The sequence below is a fragment of the Cotesia glomerata genome, linkage group LG1, assembly GCF_020080835.1.
Source record: "Cotesia glomerata isolate CgM1 linkage group LG1, MPM_Cglom_v2.3, whole genome shotgun sequence".
Lineage (NCBI taxonomy): Eukaryota > Metazoa > Arthropoda > Insecta > Hymenoptera > Braconidae > Cotesia > Cotesia glomerata.
In genome coordinates this window covers 20,711,246-20,734,764 of record NC_058158.1, presented here as the reverse complement: position 1 = coordinate 20,734,764, position 23,519 = coordinate 20,711,246, and positions in this window count along the sequence as shown.

The window sequence follows — 23,519 nt, the reverse complement described above, 5'->3', positions numbered from 1 at the left end:
ATATTGTCCGTAAGTTAAGTCTGGTCAAGGTGCGTGTCAGTGTCCTGACAACCCAACTTAAAGATTCCCCTTTACTAACTATTATAGCTACATGGTGTCTGCTACCTATTCTCGTTATAGCTATACTACCTGCTTGTAAATTCTTAAATTTAGGCAGTAATGATCTTTCTTCTAATTTCGTCGCTCCGCTATCAACCGGTTGACCATACTCATCCAGAAAATACAAATAATTGTTTTTCTGCATAAATATTTGGTCTCTGGTTTCAATAATTTTTCTTGCTCGTCCTGATCTATTAGCCTTCACATCTTCTTGGTCCTCATTTTCTTCAACTTCGCTATGTAATCCATCTTCCCTTTCGTTTACACGTCTGTCCATAAATGGTGGTACTCGTACTCGTCTTCCAATTGTTTCGCTATCAGAGTCATCCGAAAACATACTCATGGATTCACCTGAGATTTCTAGGTCTGTTAAACGTTCTTCATGCAGTCGTCGTTGTAAATGAGGCGTTGTTACTGGAGTATATAGTTGTGTCCGTTTGGGTGTTTTCCTAATATCCGATCTTTCAGCTGCCGATGATTCACCACTTGACTCTATACTGCTTGCTGATCTTGATGACGATGACTTTTTTACTTTACTGAATTGGTTTCTTTTGAAAGATGGTAATTTATCGAAAACTCTTTTCATCACTCCTTTAGATGTACTGGGTAGAGATATGTCGTCTGCTTTGATCTTGCTTCTTAAACGATGAGCTATAGGTGAACCTTGTAATTTCTTATCTGCTGGCTCTTCCTTCTTCTTTTGACTATTTTTTTTCTCTGGCTTCTCCTGTTGCTTGGATTGTTTTTCTTCTGCTTCTCGTTCCGCTATTTCTTGACGAAATTTTGCAGCTTGAGCTCGTGTAATTGGAAAAATGTAATTCTCGCTATTCGCTATTTCTTTTTCTTCATTGTCCGGCATATTAGGGGGATTACGAGATAGTGCGTCGGCATTTACGTTTGTTTTACCGGCTTTATAAATTACTTCGAATTGATATTCTTCTAACTTTAAACGCCATCGCGTGAGTCTAGATGTAGGGTCTTTCGCGTTACACATCCATACTAATGGTTTGTGATCGGTCACTAGTTTAAATGGTCGTCCATATAAATATGGGCGGAATTGTGATACTGAATGTAAAATAGCTAAAACTTCTTTTTCATATGTACTATATTTCTTTTCATTATCGTTTAAAACACGCGATGTATATGCTACTGGTCTATCTTTTCCTAGAGGACCTTGACTCAATATTCCTGCTATTGCAACTCTCGACGCGTCTGCCGTTACGATAAACGGTTGAGACATATCGGGATATTGTAATACAGGTTCTTCGCATAATTTATTACGTAATATTTCAAATGCCTTTTGTTGCTCTGGACCCCATTCAAAAACTATCGTCTTTTTCAATAAATTTGTTAAAGGTTTAGCAATTTGAGAAAATTTATGAATAAATTTACGGTAATATCCTACCAATCCTAGAAATTGTCGAATATTTTTCATGTTTTGTGGTTTTGGAAAATTTTTAACTGCTTCGATTTTTCTCGGATCAGGCCTTATGCCGTCAGTGGAAATAATATGACCTAGATACGCGACTTCTGTTCGCAAAAATTCGCATTTATCCGGCTGTAGTTTAAGTCCTGCTTCGCGAAGTCGTTGCGCGACTCGTTCGAGTTTAACTTTATGTTCTTCAAGTGATTTCGCAAAAATAATTATATCGTCGAGATACACTAGAATATCGATTCCCTGTAAACCTAATAATACAATGTTCATCAAACGTTGAAATGTTGCAGGAGCATTTTTTAATCCGAAAGGCATTCGTACAAATTCATAATGACCTAAGGGGGTGGAGAAAGCGGTTTTATGTCTGTCCTTCGGACTTACTTTAATTTGATGATAACCTGACTTGAGGTCTAATGTTGTAAAGTATATCGCCCCTCCTAATTGGTCTAATATGTCGGTAATTAAAGGTAATGGATATGCGTCTGTAATTGTCTTTTCATTTAACATTCTATAATCTAAAACCATACGCCATTGTTTTTGTCCCTGAGAATTATCCTTCTTCGGGACTATCCATACAGGCGTGTTATATGGTGATTTAGAATGTACGACGATACCGTCTCGTAATAAGTCTTGCTCTAATACGTCTGTACAACCCATCTTATCTCCATCTAAATAATATAAATCATGGTTTTTAATAATATGTTTTTCAAGGTAACTTTTACCTTCTTCATTTAAATGTTCTGTACGCAACGAATTCCAAATTTCCGAAATACGTTCTTGTATATTATCCGACAATGTATGTATATTAAAAATTTTCGAAGTTTTAGATTTTTTTGATTTTAATTTCCGTTTATTTTCTCTTTCGCAAGAACTATAAGATTCAGTGGAACTAGGAGAATTATAATTTTCACATGAACTAGTAGAATGAATATTTTTACGCGAATTATTATTTTTATTCGAATTTGAATTTTCGTATGATTTAGTAGAATTTGAATTTTCATTAGACTTAATATAATTTCTCGATCCATATTTCATTTCGTAAGGTTCAAGAAAAACTTCCGGTATAGCGATGTCTACAGTGACATCGGTAGAATTTATCACATATAAATACGCTTTACCGTTTTCATTTTTAACTAATGCTTCACCAATAAAAATTTTATTCTTCTTCTTCTCGTCATTTACGAACAACCGTGGGACATACCCCGTATCTACTTCAGGGTTAGCTACATGCACATACATTCCTGCCTTTGTGCGTGACGGAATAGTAATTGTTTCTTCATGTACAAAGTTAATTTTTTTACCTTTCCACATGAGACAATTTTTAGAATATAGGACATCTATATTATTACTAATTAAAAAGTCCGACCCTAAAATTCCTTCCCTTATTATGGGAAAGTCATCCGATACTATATGGAATACTACTGGGACACCGTGAAATGTAGTATTGATTTTCCCTAAAGTAGCGACATGTTCTGTCGTTATACCTTATAATTTTACTATTTCATCTTTATCGATCCACGCTTCTGAATTTAATGCACTAATTTTTATTAAATTTATTTCGCAACCGGTGTCAATCATAACTATTACAGAATTTTTAATGCTAGGTGTATCGATTCTTATTGTAGGAGCTTGACATTTTTGTTTTAATTCGATAGAGGCGACTAAAACAATTCTCCTAACGTTTCCGATTCTTCTATTGTTTCTGATTCCGTATCTGCGTTCTGTATGTGCAAAATTGGACGTTGGTTTTGAGCTTCCCTCGATACGCCCGCTCGGGGAAGCGGTGGGAAGTTTCCCTGATACGTATTTCTAGGACTTTGATCGATGTTTAGTACCTGCTGATCATCCGCGAATCTTACCGGTCCTTTATTTCGATCATTAAAATTATTGGGATTGCTAAAATTACTTGGGTTGTTTAGATTATTAGAATTGTTTGAGTGAGGTTGGGAACTTTTGCGTGAAAAATTATTACGATTATAATTATTAGGAGGTTGAAAATTTCGATAGTTTGAATTTTGAAATTTTGCGCGATTGTAATTTTCGGGTGGTTGGAAATTTCGGTAATTTGGGTTTTGAAAATTTGGACGATTATAATTATTATTCTGTTGAAATCTAGGTTGATTAAAATTTGGATTTCGTTGATAATTTGGTTGATTTGAACGGTTATAGGAATTCTGCGTATTTAAATAATGTGGTTGGCGATTAAAAATTGCTGGATTTAAAGGTTGAAAATTTTCTGAATTATTTGGGCGTTGATATCTAATATTGTTATTATATTGCCTTTTTTGGCATTCCTCAATAGTATGACCCTGATTTTTGCAATATCTACACATTTTATCGTAGTACCGAGAGTTTAAGTTTCTATTATTATTATTTTTTTTTGGGCAATTTGTTGTCGAATGTCCATTTTCGCGACAAAATTCGCATTTTAACGGTTGATCTTGAATTACATTTATATCTCTTGTATTTCGTGGGTTTCTGTCAAGACTATACGTTTCCGTCGATCGATTATACTTATGAGGCATTTTTCCACGTAACGCGTTTTTTGCTTCTAACTGTCTTTCGATGTGAATTGCTTCGTGAACCGTGTCCATAAAATTTTTATTTCTAGAAATTCTCTGCTCAGTTTCTGGTTTTAAGCCTTGAATTAAAGAATTTTTAATTTCTATGTTATATGCTTCTCTGAACGCAAGAGGCATATCTCTTTTTTCTTGAGCTTTATAGGCGTCAAGAATTCTGTTGCCTAATTCGCGGGCACGATTTGTGTAATTTACTGCGTTTTCATCATCCCTTTGAAAAATTCTATCTAGTTCTCCTAACAACTGAAGGTATGTTTTAGAAGGTGCATATAAGTTTTTTAAGAAGGTTATAAATTGTTCAACATTCGCGAATTCTGTGGAAAGAATTGTCCGTCGGACTTGGCCACGTAGTTTATTTCGTAAAACTCTAACTAAACTTAGCTCGTCCTCAGGGGGTATCATTGCTTTTGCTTCGCGACAGCCTTCGACAAAATAAGAGAATGGAATATTTTGACCGTCAAAAATAGGTACAGCTTCGATAGCATATTTAATTGATACCGGAACGGCATATGGTCGTCTCACGTCGGCGATTTGTTCGGGTAGATTTACCACTCGATCGTTTTCGTTATCTGGATTTGGCGGAACTGGTGGAATTAGTGGATTTGCTGGATCATTTTGATGGTCTGCTCCGTTTTGACCGTTTTGACCGAACATTTCGTTGCTTCGATTAAAAACGTTTGGAATTATTTGATTTTGATTTCTGTGTTCCGGATTTTCTAAATCCTCGAATTTTGCGTCGGATAAATTTGCTAAATCGGGGTTTAATTTTTGAACTACGATACTGTCTATTGGATTTTCTGGAGGTCGATATCGTGGTAATATTGGGGTACGAAGTATTGATTGACCTACGGGTGGGGAAATAACAACTTTAGGGTTTAATTTCCCTCTACCAGGAGATGGAGTTTCCATACCAGAGAGATCGTCACGGGCATTATTTTTCTATTGAATCCCACTTCTGACACCAAAAATTTTATTTGTGTTACGTCCTGGGACGACACAAATGTGATCAACTGCTTGTTTGTACGGTCAGATAACTAAATGCCTTTACCCTGGGAGTGGCAGTCACACTTATTGACAGATCTCTTTGATTTAGAAACTTATTGACTAGTTAACACTAAGGGATGACCATCAGAACCGGTTGGAAAAAGGAAAAGAGGAGAAAATGAAATATTAAAGAAAGAAATTAAATATTTACTTACGATTTGAATAATATTAAATAGGTGTTTTATTTATAACTGGTACACTCAGGATGTTGTTACGGAATACTTCTCTACCGGGTTGTTACGATTGGAATTGGTCAGTGAGTAATTGCGTGAAGTTGAATTTTAGGTCGTCTTCGTTGTTGAAGGTGATGTCGCAATGAACTTGGCGTTGATTCGTCTAGAGGTTGGAGATGTTGAATCTGGAGAATGGAGGCGTTGAAACTGGAAGGTCCTCCGATGTTGAGTGCGCGAGACACTAAGTTGATTGTCAACTTCAATGCTGAAGTTGGTGAATGATGGAGTCTAATTCGATATTTACTCTTTTGTATTTAATTTTAATTTTCGAAATCGATGCTTGATTTCAGTAGAAATAAATAGATGTCGATTAGAAATTGAAATTTAGTTGATTGGAATCTTATTCAAGACAAAAGAGTTCCCGAAATTGTACTGTACTACACTTTGTTGAGAGCTTCCTCTTAGTTTAAAAGCTCCTGACGCACTGGCACTTGTTGAGGGCCTCCTCGTAGTTTAAAAGCTCCTGACGCACTGGCACTGGCAGTCCGATGCTTGCTTTTTATAATTCTGCTAAGGGATAGATTTTATCCTGGAATATTCCTCAGGTGACTCACTTTAGAATGGTGTGAGGTACTACTCATGTGAATCCTGTATTGTTCGTGGGGGACCTTAAATGGAATATTACCGTCCACATTCGCATAGTTAAAGTCTTTATTCTTCTTTTTTCTGGAGTCCTGTTCTCGTTAGTCACACAAACGTTGTTTCGACCTGTGTTTATTTATTTTCCGGCGCTCCTTTAAATCGATTTCAACCCCTCTTCTTCTTTTACTTTCTTAAATCCTGATACTTGTATTGAAATTGGCTTGCAGTAGGAATATTTTGTATTACTCATTAAGTTGACCAAATTTTCCACTCGTAACAAATTTAGAAGCGAATTAAAATAATTCCCAAAAATTGAGAACGTAACACAGATACTTGCAGATAATCATAGAAAATGAAATTCTTTACAATAAAAATTTTTGAAAATCTGAGATTTTTAGCGGGAAGTTAAAAATAATAAATAAATTTCAATTTTTTATTAATAATTTACATGTCAGCCAACAACCAACCGAAACGTCTCCAGGGCTAGAGTTAAAACAAAATAGCACAAGACTTTTCGAGAATTTGAGTCTCTACAATTATCTGCGAGTATCTAATTTCTTTAAATCGATAAATAAAAATGGACGATGGGATTGAGAGTCCTAAGCAATAATTTGGCGTAATTCTTCCTAAGTTGGACTTCGCTCACAAGCTCATTTTGACCTTCATGTAACGGACTCAGGTCACAAGCTGTTATGGATTTTTTTGTAGGGAATTCGAATTTCTTAAAATCTCAACTCACATCTTGGGATAAAAAGATTAAGACAAGAAAGAACAAAATTTCATATTGATATCTTATTTTTCATCCAACAATCAGTCATAAATTCTAAAGGGGGATACTTAGGTTAAAAGACTTAAAAAAGTTTTTGTAGATACTTCGATTTTCTTCCATTTTATATAATTCTCAACTTATTTTTAGATGTTTTTTAATCATTTAAAAAAATGCCATTTAGCAGCCGAAGTGGAAGTAGATTCCATTTTGTTTCAATTCTGTGGATGAAACAACTGCAAAAGTAAAATTTCTTAAAAATGATCAGAAGATGGATTTATTTTATTTAAAATAACATTTTAATTGTAGCTTAATTCCTCAGCTTTTAGATGCATTCCACAGAAATTTAATATCTCGACGCGTTCAAAAGTTATTTGAAAGTGATGTACACTTAGAGTGTGAAATTTTCAAAATTTGAAGATGCTGTAATTTCTAAAGTAATTGACCGATTGAGCTCATATTTAAACTTGACCTTCATTTTCGTCAATGAAAGAAGTATGTTGAGTTTTATTAGGATCCCTTAAGAATTGTTGACGCTATTGTCGTGGTAAGTCGCGTTCTATTTCATGTATATAAATATATAAATTTATACATACACATATAAATGAATTATATAAATTTCGAATCATATGTATTTTCTGACTCAGCTTGTCGACTTAACCATTTAATGTTAGGCCTTGAATCCCCACTCTTAATTCAAGTCATATGTCCTTTTCTTTAAGTGAGAGAGCTATTGTATTTTTCCTAGAAAGGGGGCCAGAAAAGTAGTAGCGAGGGTCACATGGACACACTACTACAACTAAACCGTCTCTCACACAACCGCATAACAGACTATGATTGGGTCTCTCCCCTTACAGCTCACACTGAAATTCATAGCGCTTCCAGAATATTAAAGGGTTGAGTCGGAATATAGTGAAATTTTTTAAAATTTGTGTCATAAGGACCGATGTAATAGTTAGATTTTTATGAAATCTATTAAAAATAAGACTAAAATTCAAGACAAAATTTTAAAACAAAATTTTAAGACAAAATATTAGGTCAAAATTTTAAGACAAAATTTCAAGACAAAATTTCAAGAAAAAATTTCAAGACGATATTTCAAGACAAAATTTTAAGACAAAATATTAAGATAAAAATTCAAGACAAAAATTTCAATACAAAATTTTAAGACAAAAACTAAAACGAAATTGAATTTCAATTTGGTGTTGATATATTATTTCTCCACCAATAATCAACTGTTATTTCTCCAGGGTTGAACTTGGGGCAATATATTTTTGAATTTTTTTGCAGAGAATTTTATTTTCCATAATTCTCAATAAATATAAAACTTAATCAAGTCAATACAAAATAATGGAATACGGAGAGAAAGGAATCGATCTCATTCCAGCGTAGAATGGTAACTATTACTATGTTACATTGTCACGGAAATTTTTGTGAGAATCCTGTGTAAATTTGCAGAGAAAAAACTAAAAAGTTTTGATAAAAATATGAAAAATCACTTATTCGATGTGGAATTAAATTCTGAAAATAGTGTTGTTTCTTGCGGTTCATTTTTTATGAACATTTATTTATAAAAAAATGCATTACTTGACTCGTTAAAAAATTATATATTTTAAACTATTGAAGTTACGGCTTTCATGATTCAAGACAATCTTATAGAGTAATTATTAGACTACTCAAGAATGAATTTTTTACATTTTTAATTCCATTTGTTTATCAGTTTTTTTTTTATCTATTCTAATTATTTCACAGTTAAGAGAACATTTTCTAATTTTTAATGTCACATTTATACTCACATACATAACAGATTACTACATGTACATATTTTTAATGAACTTTTAAAAAACTTACACATTTGCATGCATTAAAGTGAACTTGTTTTTTGTTAATAATAAATACCAGTAAAAAAAAAAATGTCGTGAATGTCAAAGACCGTATCATCAATAGTTTATAAGTAATAACAATTTATAAGTTGATACAATAGTTGACCGCTTCAACTTCGATGAGGTAAATTATTTTAAAATTTAATAAAAAATATATTTTTGTTATACTCGCTCCAGAAGTTGAACTTCTGAGCGCTGGGTGGCGTCCGTAAAGGTACTCTTTTATAGAGACTCTACTATACCGTCGTTTTTTCACGGCCTAGGCCGTAAAGTTTTACCCCCCCCCCTTTTTTTACGAACTTTTCATGTACACCTAATGTTAATAAAATAACAACAACGCCATAAATAAATGAATACTAATAAAAAGTTATTTACATTTTCTGGACGTGAGCAAGATTTTAAGATTAATAAAAAGATAATTAACATAAAATTGATTTTTTTTGGCCTTGTGAAACTTTCTAAAATTTAAATATGTCATTATTTGCCTCCTATCCCTCAAAAGTTAAACTTATGGAGCGATAATAACAAAAAATATTGTATGTCCTTCGGCTGTTTAGTGGCGATTTTGACAACAACTTTTTTTCGATATTTGCTTTAATGTTTGTGATGCGAATGTTCGAAAACGAGTGTAAATTTCCATCCTCGGCTACGCCTCGGACGTTTAAATTACGCCCGTTTTGGGCCTTCCCGCCACAAACATTAAGCTCATATCGAAATATCGTCGCTGTCAGAAAACCGTCACTTCACGGCCTTATGACATAAATATCTATTTTCTCTATAGAGAAAAATTTTTTTTACAACTTTGATGTACATGACTGAATTTGTAATTTTTTAAAGCAACGGAAAAAAAATAGAACGAAAATGGAAATAAAAACTTTTTAGCCCAGCTACTAAACGCAATATATTAATACAAAAACAACTAAAATTAAAAATGTGGGAAATAGTATATTACACTCCTAGGGAAGTAAAGTAAGAAATGTCTTAGATCACATGTAGTTTTTGGCCGAGGCGAAGCCGAGGTCAACAAACATGTGATCTGAGGCTTTCTTATTTACTTCCCGAGGAGTGTATGCTATTTTTTTGCTCGACGAAGACAGAAAGTGGCAATTTTGTTTAGCACAGCGGGCTGAAATTTGACGCTTTCTGTCCGTCGAGCAAAAAAAAATTTTTTTTATAACATTAGCCGGATATTTAAATTTTTCATAACTTTGAAAAATAACATAAACAAATGAAAAAAATTTTATAAACTTTAACTACGCGGTCTTGTTCATTATTTATATAACAAGAGTTCCTAAGAGGAAAAAAATTTATAGACACATCTTTTAAACTTTTATAAGAGATTTTATTAAAATTTAAGTCTACAAAAAATAAGTTAATTAACAATAGAATAACTTTAACACCAATCAAGCTAAATTTTTTTTTGCGGGGCTATATTCCTTCAAGTGTCTAGATGACACTATAATTTATTCAGATTTTTAAATTAATATTGAATGTTTTAAAATAATTATTTTTTGTTGCATACTTTGCTTGACAGCGACGCCTCAGCACCGAAACGGCCGCGCAGAGCCTAATTTTCAACGTTAAATTAAAATTATAAATAATGGAGCTACAACTCTGGGAGTCGAGACTTATTTTACTAAAATTCTACATTCAGTCAATAACTTCAGTCTAGTATATATTGTCATATCTGAAAAAGTATACGATCTGAACATATCTCAGTGGTAATTTTACCAGACTCGAAATTTACCGCTAACCTTAAAACACCAACTCTTTGGCCCTAGACTCATTACCTTCATATGGAAATAAAATTCACTAAAATAGCCTAAATTTTAGGCCGTCAGACCACTGGGTTTTTGGGTCCCCTTAACAAAAAACGTAAACAAAATAAAAATCTTAGTTTTTCATAAATAACTCAATAAAAAGTTATTTATTGAGTTTAACACTTATAGGGTGAAACCGAATAAATGGGAATAAAAGATTCTCATAGAAAAGGGAATTTCTGAAAAAAAGTCTTGACATCTGGAACTCTATCTTCAAAAGCAATAATTTTTATTTAATGTTGAAAATAGGGTTCCGCGCCACTGCTTGTATTTTAGCATCGGCGTGGCCGTGTGAAAAATCAGACGTTTTAATCATCCTAAATGATTGGAATTAAAAATTTAGTATAATTAGCCAAATTATTTAAATTTATCCTTGTATGATTAAAAATTTTCAATCGTAACGTAATCCATTTTGAATCATCGAAGCGACAAAAATTTCGGAAATATTTCATTATTAGAAATGGTTTGTCGAGATTAAAAATTTTTAATCCTAACATAATCCGTTTTAATAATCATAGAAAACATAAATTTACCCCTTATATCATAATTTAAAACGATTGCACATGATTAATAATTCGAAATCCTCATTAAATAATTTTAAATCATAACAGGTGATGGAAATTCACACAAGTATTTAATGATTGAAATTGATTCTTCATGATTAAAAAAATTTACTCATTGTTAATTATTTTATATTCTGTCAATTTCTCAGTATTTGGAATGATTTATAATAATTAATTGTGACATTTTCAAAATGATTTACATGAATCGGTATGATTAAAAATGATTAAAAAATTGATAATTTTTGATCATTTAAAATGATTTTGCTTAATCAGAGAATGTATGACCTTTTTCTCGGCATTTCCAGCAATGTTCCCTCCGGTCGTATTCCATGATCTCCAATGGGGAGGTTCGCAGATGACCTAGATTTTACTTTTTGTATTTGAGTATTTTAGTTTATTTTTTATTAATTACTCAAAAATTAATAGAAACAATTATTGTTATTAGTGCGGCGATTATTATTTAATTAATATATTTATTTAGTTAATAATTTTATATTATTGTTACCGAAGGTATGATTAAATTAAGAAATTAAGCATGTGAGAAATTATTACGAAGCCGAGCGAATTAATTGTAAAAGAAATTAAAAGACTGCGCAAATTATTCTAAGTTCCGAACAAGATTTAGTATGGAAAATCAACGAATGGATATATAATAAAAGAAATTGCGATTAAAATAATAAAGAATTGTGAATTTGACGAAACGAATGGATAGAAAATGAAGGAAATTACGAATAAAATAATAAATAACTGAGTTTCGAAAATAAAAACTTAGAATTAGGCGAGACGAATGGATAGAAAATGGAGGAAATTACAATTAAAATAATAAATAATTATTTTTGAATGCTAGTTTGAGGACACCGGACAGGGGTCTAAAACGACCCTTCCGGTTCGTTACAAGAGAGTTAGGGGAAAAATGATAAACTCCAAAATTTGGCTCGATAAGGGGAGCAATTCTTTCTCGGGAGAATTACTCGGTTGAATACTCTTCACCAAGTAATTCGAGAGGATGATACTCTACCTGGAGTCTGTTACTGACCAAGGCCCAGGTAAGTATCGTGAACCAACCGGATGAAAGTGCTTCTCCCCGTGCCGAAGCCTTCAGCTGAGGTACGGTAGGTGATCATAAGTCGTGTAGGTGGGATCGAGCTAGAGGCTATCCTCTCGATCCTTGGGGACGGCGATTAGGAGGTCGAGGAAGTCGGCTAGATACCTCGACTTCGGGGACCTGGGTGGCAGCACCGCGGGAGAAGGGAGTTGGAGACTATCCTCTAGTTTCTCCGGGGGAATCCCGAGTAGAAAATTGACCCACTAGCGCCGCGAACTGGAGAACGCGATTTTTTTTTGTTTTGAGTTTGAACCGCGAATACCGTCGTGTATGGTTGGATAGAAAGTTTCTATCGTATTAGTGTATATTGCTTATATTGTTTCTTGATTTTGAACCGCGAATATGTGTGAAAAGAGTGTTCTAATATATTGTTTATATTATTTAATTTGCTTATATTGTTTATATCGTTTATTAATATGATCAGGCCAATAAATAGGTTTCCTTTTTTTTGATTCTTTTAAAATAAAGTGTTTTGTTTATATTTTGTTATTGATAATGTGATCCCCGTTTATGACTCTGGACTCCGGCGAGCAAATTTCGAGCCGGGGACAAATTAGATATTTATATTTAAAAAAACGTGGACGTTACAAATGTAAAATTAATTTTCATGATTTAAAATGAATTTTTATATTATATTTTTAATTTGTAGAATTTAAAATTTTCTATTTATAGTCTAGAATCAATTATCGGAATATATTATTAGTTATAAATTATCTAAAATAAATTTTCATAGTATTAAATGAATTTTCGTAACATTAAATTTATCGTCATAATATAAAATTAGTTTTTATAATATAAAATCACTTATTCATAGTCTAAAATCAATTTTTATAATCAACAATTAATTATTAAAAGTATAAAATTAATTTTTCTATTATTAATTGAATCACCTTTCATCCAAAATTAATTTTCATAGTTTAAAATTGAATTTCAATATAAAAAATTAATATGTATAATAAAAAATTGATCATTTACGGTCTTAAATAAATTTTAATAATCAAAAATTAATTCCTTACTTATAAAAAATTATTAATCATCTAAAAATAATAATGAAAATCAAAACTAATGACTCCTCATCTATATATACATATAAGCGAAATACCACTGACTCATCACCAGATCTATGAAACTATTTGACCGATTCATTTAAAATTTGGCATAGGTACTCCTTTTTAACCGTAGCTGAGAGATAAAAAGCGATTTTACGGAATTCCTATCGGAAATGGATTTTCATTTATTGACCTCCGCTCATAAAAAAAAAGTTCCGTTGCTATCGTAACCGTTGTTATGGTTACCGTCGCTATGGTTACAGTTGTTATTGTTACCGTTGCTATGGTTACCGTTGCTAGGGTTACCGTTAATATGGTTGCCGTTGCTATGGTTACCGTTGCTATGGTCACCATTGCTATAGTAACCATAACCATGGTTACCATTACCATGGTTACCATTACCATGGTTACCATTACCATGGTTACCATTACCATGGTTACCATTACCATGGTTACCATTACCATGGTTACCATTACCATGGTTACTATTACCATGGTTACCATTACTATGGTTACCATTACCATGGTTACTATTACTATGGTCACCATCACCATGGTTAATGATACCATAATAACTGTCAAAATAAATAAATTGAAATAACAAATTCGGTTTTCAACTGTTCAGAGAAATTCAGAAGAATTCAGAGGAATTCAGAGGAATTATTAGAATAAAAGTAAAAAATTACTAAATACTAATATTAAATACGTTAGGCAAATACATTTTGATTTAAAATTTTATCGATTGTTTGTTGCGATAGTAAGAATTTATAATCGTACTTTTTTTAAGAAAGACTAGCTAAATCATTAATACCTGAAAAAGTTAATATGGATTGTAATAATCATAAAGGATGAACTCTATTATATCATAACACAACTAAATAAAAAATAAATTTATTAAGTTGATATTATAAAATAATTAAATTGATTTCAATGGTTAAAATAATAATGGTAAATTGTATCTGAATTATATTCTCTAAAATTTCACAACGATATCGTTAAATTATAAAAAACGGTCGATTTAGGTTCATTCTTAATAAAATGAATAACAACGAATATATTTTTGAAAACCACTCAATTTGTAACGAATTTCACAATAATAAAGATTAAAAATATTCATTTTTATATTTATAAGCAGAAATAAATTTATTCATTAACTTATCAATGTTAATTTTCAGTCAAATGAATATAATAACATTGCTGTTTTTATTCTCAATTAATATGTGATTGATTTCATAATCCTAATTACTAATCATATTTTTATGAAAAATAGTGCAAAGATAAGAAATAATAATCTGAATCAACAATCTTAATAACGTTATTGAAGTTGGCGCTTAAACAAAAGAGTAATAACATATTTATGTTTGTAATTTCTTAAGAAATTCAAAGCTGTAAAAACAATTATTTTATAGATAAAAAGCGATATAATTTCGTTAAGATTGTTGAAATTAATTATTTTGTTTACATTTTTTGTCTAGGTTACACAATGAAATTTTATTGCATGCTTCGCGAAGCGGGTGGGTATCAGCTAGTATATTATATTTTTATGATTAAAAATTTATTATTATTGAACAAAAATGTATATTAATAATATTAATTTCAGTATAATTTATCTAAAATTAATTTTCATAATTTTGAATAAATTTCTAAATCATACCATGAATTCGTACAATTTAATATTCATGATTTATGATCTTAAATTAATATTTATTGTGTGAAATTTATTTTATAATAAAGTAATAATTTTGATGATATAATCTTAATTTTTATATTTAAAGATTAATTATTCATTATATAAAATCAATTTTCAATCGTAAAAATAATGATGTATTGTATATAATCAATTTTTACATTTGAAAATTGATTATTTATAATCGATTATTAATGTCTTTAATATTAATTTATTTTCCTTCTATCTTACATTAATTTCCGTTGTTTAAAATTAATTGTTATTATGAAATATTAATGTTAACAGTATAATATTAATCTTCATAATGATAAATTAATTATTCAGAGTCTTGAATTATTTCTTTTACTGAAATTTCATTATTTTTAATCAAAAATTAATTTTCAAGCAGAGAATTCATAATTTATTATATAATATTGATATTTATAATTGATTTTCATTAGAGTGTTTCAAAAAAACAAACTATTTTTTTTTTTTTCGAAGAACTTTGAAAATTCTTTAGAGTATCCCTAATCGAAGACATTGTGAAAATATCAGCCTTTAATATTAATGTATAGAGGTGGCTGTAATCAATTTTTTATTTCCATTTAAATAACATAGAAAAAAATTTTTTTTTAATTTTGAATTTTGCTAGTCAACAACGAAGCATTTTATAGCTATGATCGATACATATTCTTGTAGGAAATTTAACGATCTACAAAAATTGTCTGAATGAATATATGCGTACGGAGAACCATTTCGGAGTTATCAGGCCTTAAACATCGAACTGTTTAAAAAAATAATAATATTTATTTATAAATACGAAAAATCGACTTAAATCACTTAAATAAACAATATTATATATCAAAAAATTAAAATAATAAATTTCTAAGAGGTTTTTGATGAAAAGTTTTTATTAATTATTGATTACTGACTAATTTCGCTGAACAGCGCTAAAAAAATACAGATGTATTACGAATTTATGGTCAATATACCTTCAATAGTACAATTTACATAAATTTTTTTTTAGAACAGCTCGGAAAGTCTTCTCTATGTTTTTTTATCGTTTGTAGCAAACCTTGAAATTGTTCTTCACTGTTAGTTAAATGCTGATTATAGTTAGTAATTAATGCGACATTCCTCTCAGCAACGTCATTCACTACTTTTAATGTACTAAAAAATTGAATATTTTCTTGAAAGCTTCTGTGACTAGCCCATAAAGTGATGTCGACATCAAGAAACTCAGTAGACAATCCAAATCGTTCAAATAATACCAATGATCTTTTAGAAACGAAATGACTTAGATCTTTTATTAATAACGTATTCAACTTATTCTTATTGATTAGGAAGCGCTTTTTATTTAATATACTACTATTTCGGGACTTTATAGCAGTTACCATTCTAGGTTTTATTTCCGGTGAAACTCTCGAATCAAATAAAGCCAAAGCTGCTAATTCTTCAGAAAGGTACCACAGATGATTAGCCATTTTCTCAGATGTCTTTTTTGAAACAGCTGAATTAATTTTTTTGTCGAGAAGCAAATTTTTTATCAGCATTAAATCATTACTTGGCGCAGTTATCGCTGACGTTGCTGAAAACCACGCTTTTATGTGAAATTTTATCACAAAAATACAAATTTGACGGACTCCTACAATATCGGTCTTTGTTAGCTTTAACTGATTTCTAAACATGAATATTTTTAAATTATAAATCGCTTTCGCAATCCACCTTGCATGATGAACAGCTCCAGGATATTCAAAAACTACTCCGTCAGATGGCAAAGCTCTCAAAAAAATCAGAGCTAAGTCCAGAAGCTCCTTATAATCTCATCTTGGTTGCGAAATCTACAACAACAATTCACAGTTCAAGAAGCCCTTGCAGATATAAAAGATGAAATCCTAATACTTATTGCTATTTACTTACACGTAATGTTGATTATGGTTCTTAATTATCTTCAATTGCATTTCGTATGTGTCATAATATAAATAATCATTATTATTGTTGTTGTAGATTTCGCAACCAAGAGCAGATTATAAGGAGCTTCTGGACTTAGCTCTGATTTTTTTGGGAGCTTTGCCATCTGACGGAGTAGTTTTTTAATATCCTGGAGCTGTTCATCATGCAAGGTGGATTGCGAAAGCGATTTATAATTTAAAAATATTCATGTTTAGAAATCAGTTAAAGCTAACAAAGACCGAAATTGTAGGAGTCCGTCAAATTTGTATTTTTGTGATAAAATTTCACATAAAAGCGTGGTTTTCAGCAACGTCAGCGATAACTGCGCCAAGTAATGATTTAATGCTGATAAAAAATTTGCTTCTCGACGAAAAAATTAATTCAGCTGTTTCAAAAAAGACATCTGAGAAAATGGCTAATCATCTGTGGTACCTTTCTGAAGGATTAGCAGCTTTGGCTTTATTTGATTCGAGAGTTTCACCGGAAATAAAACCTAGAATGGTAACTGCTATAAAGTCCCGAGATAGTAGTATATTAAATAAAAAGCGCTTCCTAATCAATAAGAATAAGTTGAATACGTTATTAATAAAAGATCTAAGTCATTTCGTTTCTAAAAGATCATTGGTATTATTTGAACGATTTGGATTGTCTACTGAGTTTCTTGATGTCGACAACACTTTACGGGCTAGTCACAGAAGCTTTCAAGAAAATATTTAATTTTTTAGTACATTAAAAGTAGTGAATGACGTTGCTGAGAGGAATGTCGCATTAATTACTAAATATAATCAGCATTTAACTAACAGTGAAGAACAATTTCAAGGTTTGCTACAAACGTTAAAAAAATATAGAGAAGACTTTCCGAGCTGTTCTAAAAAAAACTTTATGTAAATTGTACTATTGAAGGTATATTGACCATAAATTCGTAATACATCTGTATTTTTTTAGCGCTGTTTAGTGAAATTAGTCAGTAATCAATAATTAATAAAAACTTTTCATCAAAAACCTCTTAGAAATTTATCATTTTAATTATTTGATATATAATATTGATCATTTAAGTGATTTAAGTCGATTGTTCGTATTTATAAATAAATATTATTATTTTTTTAAACAGTTCGATGTTTAAGGCCTGATAACTCCGAAATGGTTCTCCGTACGCATATATTCATTTGACAATTTTTGTAGATCGTTAAATTTCCTACAAGAATATGTATCGATCATAGCTATAAAATGCTTCGTTGTTGACTAGCAAAATTCAAAATTAAAAAAAAATTTTTTTCTCTGTTATTTAAATGGAAATAAAAAATTAATTACAGCCACCTCTATACATTAATATTAAGGGCTGAGATTTTTACAATGTCTTCGATTAGGGATACTCTGAAGAATTTTCAAAGTTCTTCGAAAAAAAAAAATAGTTTGTTTTTTTGACACTCTAATTTTCATAATAGATTCAAGATATGATATTGAATTTCATAATTGGAAATTGATCATTCATGATTTAAAATTAATTGAAATGATGAAAAATTTATTATTTATTATCTAAAACAATATAAAATTAATATTAATAACATATAAAATAATTTCTTGCCTAGAATTGATTTTAACAATAACAAATTATTTATTTATTACAAAAATTATTTCTCAAACAAAAAATTCATGATTTAGTAAATATTATTAATCTTTTAAATTGACAATTGATTAGTAATCAATTAGAATTAGTTTATATGACACTAACTTATTTACTTTTTATCGAAAATTAATTTTTCGATTAAAAAATGTATTGAAACGATCCAAAATAAGTTTTTTTATTATAAAATTAATTATTTATAGTCTAAAAGTAATCTTTATAATATAGCATAAATTAAAAAAATTGAATTTTAATTATTGTGACGCGCCTCAATATTTTATATAAATTTATATAAAATTGTTCTTAGTTATTAAAAATAAACTCAGAAAAGAATCCGAAAATATTACGAGAGAGAAAAAACAGCCGCGCGCAGCCTACCCGGAGAAAAGAAAGAGAAGATAAAGAGACGGCGAGAGCACCGGAGACAAGCCAGGAGTAGGGGAAGCAGCCGGGGAGTCCCGTAGCATCGTTCTCGCGCGCGCCGTGAGGCAGCGCGGTGACGCTCAGACTGTCCGCGCGCAGACTATCGCTCCGGAGTTGTTAAAAGCAATTTTTCGATCACTTTTTGGCAGATCAGCTTGAGCTTCTGAAGCGAGTGGTACACTTACAGAAGAGGTCTTGAGTGCTGTGTTGTACAGAATAGAAGGATATATCCCCCTTCTATATTAAATCTGTCCTCACAGTGGATCTTTTTGAGCCACGTTGACCTGAGGTACTCGGGTCATCGAATAGCCTCTATTGCACGGCAAGAGGTTAGGTTGTGGTACACAACCTGTCGTTCTCGAACGAATATTAGGAAATAGCTAGGTGGTTGTGGACTCCTGGACTTGGAGGTACTCCTCGTCGGAACACCTAGGGGGAGATACGGCTGGGCGTCGAGGTACTTGACAAATCCCGGTATCTCTATATTTGGACAACCGAGCCTCTCTTAGTTGATAGAGGGAACTGAGGAGAGTAAGATAGATCCGCTGACGCGACGCGAAGTCCTCAGTAGGCTGCAAGTAGGTTACGGCTTGTCAGTAGTATTTGTATATTATATTTTGAGATAAAAGTTAAGATAATACGTATTGTTTATTGTTTCTTTAGTGAATTAAATATTGTATAATTGTATCTTGGTTTGCAATAACGAATTGGATTTGATTATTATTTTTATGAGTTTTGATGAATAAATTAACCTTATATTTGGAATCTTTGTTATTATTTGGTTAAGATTAGTTAGTTGTAAGTTTATCTGTGTTGCGTGATCCCCATCCCGACCCTGGACACAGCGAGCTTGAGCACGGGGAAGTCGTGTTCATCACGACGAGGCTTTAAAACCTTTCGCAACGTCATATTATTTATAATTGAAAATTATTGTTCATACTTAATAATTGATTTTCAAAATAATAAATTAATTATTTATAATTTAAAATAAGTCTCAATAGACCACGTGTAAATCTTTTGTATAGAAGTAAATCATTTGTAAAGGTAAAGTAAAATCGTAAAGTGAAACCAACTAAATCAAATTAAATCAACAAGGTTCATCAATTTTTATCAGGTATATTTTAAATTATTAATATTTGTGAATTTAGTAATATTGTAAAATCGTTATATGAAAGAAAAGTTAACTTTAATCACTGTGTAATAATTGTAATAATTGTAAACTTAACTAATGATATTAATTTTGGACTTAAACAACATATGTATTAAAATTATTCAACTACATCAATTTATTCAAACAAACCTATCATTCTCAATAAATTAAACTCGGAAGTTCCCGGTCTATTAGACTAACACGCTAGGACCAAATACTTAAACACATTAAATATTTTAAATGTAAAATTAATTAATTATCCTAAATTAAATATTTTTTACATAACATTTTTGGCGCTCGAACAGGGACACCGAAGTTGTTTATTGAGAAGATAGAGTTATCAAAGAAATTTTTAAGGAAAAATCAATTGAGAATTTAGTTTTTATTTTTCAAGAAGAAATCGAGATTTTGTATTGTTAAAGAAATAGAATTATTGGAAGAGGATTAAAGAAAATTTTTGAGAATTTAGAGGAAATAATTGAATCGTGATAAAGACACCGAAGTTGTTTATTGAGAAGATAGAGTTATCAAAGAAATTTTTAAGGAAAAATCAATTGAGAATTTAGTTTTTATTTTTCAAGAAGAAATCGAGATTTTGTATTGTTAAAGAAATAGAATTATTGGAAAAGGATTAAAGAAAATTTTTGAGAATTTAGAGGAAATAATTGAATCGTGATAAAGACCCCGAAGTTGTTTGTTGAGAAGGTAGAGTTATTAGAGAAATTTTTAAAGAAAATTTAATTGAGAATTTAGTTTTTATTTTTTAATAAGAAACTGAGATTTTGTATCGTTGAAAAAGTAGAATCATACGAGCAATTTTAAAGGAAAATTAATAGAGAATTTGAAGAATTTTTTTGATAGAAATAAAAAGCACGTGTTTTTTTTATTTGACAAATACCAGTGAGGTTAAGAATTTTCTTTCGTAATTTATGAAAGTGCATGTGAATATTACTTACATTTTAAAATTTGTGAATGTGTACGTAAAATTTTATTTACATCTAAAATTTTGTGATTCGAAAATTGTTCTGAAATTACCTGCGATAATTTCAGTAAGTTCAAAAGAAAGTAGAATGAACAATTGTTAAAATTTTTCTGAGAGGACACGAGCAAGCACCCTTACCGAGGGTTTACCATCAAACACTAGGGACAAATTCAGACATTTAACACGTTAACGATATGGAACTAACAGACAGTCAAAACATATCGTTACATGACGCACTTACCTTCATACCTCGTTTTGAGGGAGACTCGGACGAATTGATAGATTTTATAAGTTGTTGTCGAGACGCGAAACAAATTCTGCCAGACGCTGCAGAAGCAAATTTGGCGAAATTAATTTATCTCGCGAAATTAAGTAGCAACGTTAAATTATCGATAAATCACGTCATACCTATTACGATTGAAGGTCTAGTTAAAGCTTTGAAAAGAATTTACGTTACAGCAAAATCAATTTATCAGCTACAAGGCGAATTAGGTTGTATGTATCAACAAATAGAAGAGCCGGTTATAGATTTCTTAAATCGATTAAGAAGAAAAAGTCGAGAAATCATAGAATGCCATTCAGGGAATTATTCGAATTTGAGCGCGGAAGCAATTTTGAATTTTAGAACAACGGTAGATACCGCAATTTTAGAGATTTTTACAGAAAATTTAAATAACGAAATTGACGAGCGAATGCCGATTTGTGATAATATCGAAGAAGCTTTAACCAACGCGATTAGAATTGAAAGAAAATTAAAAATGCGTCGAGAATTAAGAAACGAAACAAAGACATCGGAAGTTAAAAGTATAACAATAGAGAGTTTTGATAATTTCACAATTGCGACCGAAGCGTGTCAGATTTGTGATAGTATAGGGCATACCGCGAAAAAATGCCCACAAATCATTCAATCGGATATTCATCGTGAAGTAGTTTATTCGGAAAAGGTAACACCCTTATTAGATAAAATTCGAGAATCTGACTTCGACACTGGCTACGAGTCTTTCACCAGTGAGTCAGGAGATTTGATAGGAAATTTAGAAATGCAGATAGAACAAGTAATAGATCGTTTCACAGAAGCTGCAGCAGAAACTCAGAATACTTCTCTGCAGGAAAAGGACTCTGTAATAGAAGTTCCGAAAACTTCTATACAGGAAAACCACGTTGTGGATGCCCCTAAAACAAGGAGGGGTAGACCACGTAGGCATCGGGTGAAATTCAAGGAAAGGAGGCTCAGCCCACACGAGGTGACCCCGTTATTGGACCCCGATACAAATTCGGAACCTGACTCCGCAGTTGGAGAAGATACCTCCAGCGAGTCAGTTGACTCGATTAACGATCTATTACAGCATAAAGACAATACGATACAATTTCCTAAAGACAATACAGTACAAGTTTTGAACAGTAACAGACAGCCTGACGACGAAGGCTTACGAATACAGAAGTTAAGCGACACCCGACTTAACAGTAGATTCACAGACACAAGACAAGTGTACTGGACACAAAAGACGAACACGAATAATTTCGATTTAGAAATCCACAAATGGAAAGCTAGATCGAAACTCAAGAAACCGACGGTAAAATTGAAAGGACTGTTCAAAAGGGTACTTGCTCCAGCTGCTATGGCAGCTTAAAACTCAGAAAAATTCTTACAAAGTAACGAGACAAATCGTTAATGAAAAATTTAAGGTAATCTTCGAAAATACAGTAAGAATAAATTTGAGAACAGAAAATTTTGAAATGATTTTGAGAAAACAGCTGAAATAATTTATAAACGTAAATTTAAATTTATTTTGAATAAACGAACAATTGAAACGTAAAATTATAGACACAAATTTTTTTAAATTATTTTTGATAATAGAAATAATTTATGAACAAAATTTTTGAGGAAAAGTTAAAATAATTTGTGAACAAAAAATTAAAAGGTAAATTTGTAGACGAAAATTTTGAAAATATTTTTGATAATGCAGTAAAATAGATTTGAGAATAGAAACTCGAATTTAATTTTGAGAATAAAAGATTTTATTTGTGAACAAAAAGTTGAAATTAGTATTTAAAATACAATAAAAGTGATTTATAGATATAAATTTTAAATGATTTTAAAAAAAAAAAAACAAAAAAAATGTGTACAGAAATTTAACGTAATTTATTTTGAAGAAATAGTTAAAATAAATTTTGAATGAGTTTTGAGAATACGAAAATTGAATGAGTTTTGAGAATACAAAAAAAATTAATTTTTGAACATAAAATTTAAATCAAATGTGAAAATACGGTAAAAGTTATTATAAAAAGAAATTTGGAAATTTATTTTGAGAATAAAAAATAATTTCAGAACAGGAAATTTAAAAAAAAAAAAAAAAAAAAAAAATTAGTTTGTGAACGAGAATTTAATCGATTTTAATAAGAATAGTAACGACAATTTGTAAACGAAAAATTTTGAAGAAATAGTTAAAATAATTTTTGAGTGAGTCTTGAGAATACAATAAAATTAATTTTTGGGCGAAAAATTTAAATCAATTGTGAAAACATGGTAAAAATAATTGTGAACAGAAATTTTGAAATTTAT